This window comes from Penaeus monodon, chromosome 30 (assembly GCF_015228065.2).
Source record: "Penaeus monodon isolate SGIC_2016 chromosome 30, NSTDA_Pmon_1, whole genome shotgun sequence".
Classification (NCBI taxonomy): Eukaryota; Metazoa; Arthropoda; class Malacostraca; order Decapoda; family Penaeidae; genus Penaeus; species Penaeus monodon.
Genome location: NC_051415.1, coordinates 26640649 through 26641448, shown reverse-complemented (window position 1 = coordinate 26641448; position 800 = coordinate 26640649). Strand labels below are relative to the sequence as shown.

Sequence of the window (800 nt, the reverse complement as noted above, 5' to 3'; positions counted from 1 at the left end):
CTTTCAGCCGGCTACCATTCTCTAATCCCCCCTCGACCTATTCATTGGCCTTATGTGACGCCATAGGCCTTATCAGCCAAAGCTACACAAAACCCGGGAGTGACGAGATCTTACTTATATAGACTTTGTTGAAGGTACGTGGATAAAGCTGAGTTTTGAAGGCTGTGGACTGAGAAAAAGGGCATATTCTGGAACAGATTGGCTGATAAATATCTAATAACACAGAATAAATTAGTTACAGAACAATTAGTAATAGCAAAGAGCCAGGGCAACTTCTTTCAATGATACAAATAATATCAATATATATATATAATAGACATTTTTAAGTAATGCTTATTTGATAGAAAATAAATTGGGTTTTAGCTGATAAGAGCAAATTACTCATAATGACCCTCAGTAGACCTAATAGTACTATAAAACGGAAACTCCAACTTAAAAAAGTAAAGTCGATTAAGTAATGTCCAGTGAGAAGAGCCCAAAGCTACATATTGGAAGCGCGGGAGAACAGCTGGTTTCGCTTGGCAACATGGCGCTATGTTTGGGACTGAGAAGAATGGCTATTCTGTGAAATGATACATAATGGGCGGCTTAACGAGAGTAAAGTGGTTGAACAATAAGGATAATATTGATTAACGGGGAGGGCGTGAGGTATGTGAGGACGCTTGTGTGTCTTTGTGTCTATCTAACGTCCAGTAATGTATATATATCGGCTGATACTTTTCTTGTAACAGGTGTTATATCACAGATACTACTGCTGATACACCACTATTGCATTATAAGGACAGTCTAAAGTTAATGCC

The 800-nt window shown here is 38.2% G+C and overlaps 1 protein-coding gene across 1 annotated transcript in view; it reads left to right on the top strand.

Annotated features, from left to right (window-relative positions):
* The first annotated feature begins 10 nt into the window (after positions 1 to 10).
* The window catches only part of LOC119592674, a 26218-nt gene continuing 25428 nt past the window's right edge, over positions 11 to 800 (top strand). The window contains exon 1 of the mRNA XM_037941588.1: positions 11 to 134. The gene's annotated coding sequence lies outside the window, so the exon portion shown is untranslated. The remainder of the gene's footprint in view (positions 135 to 800) is intronic.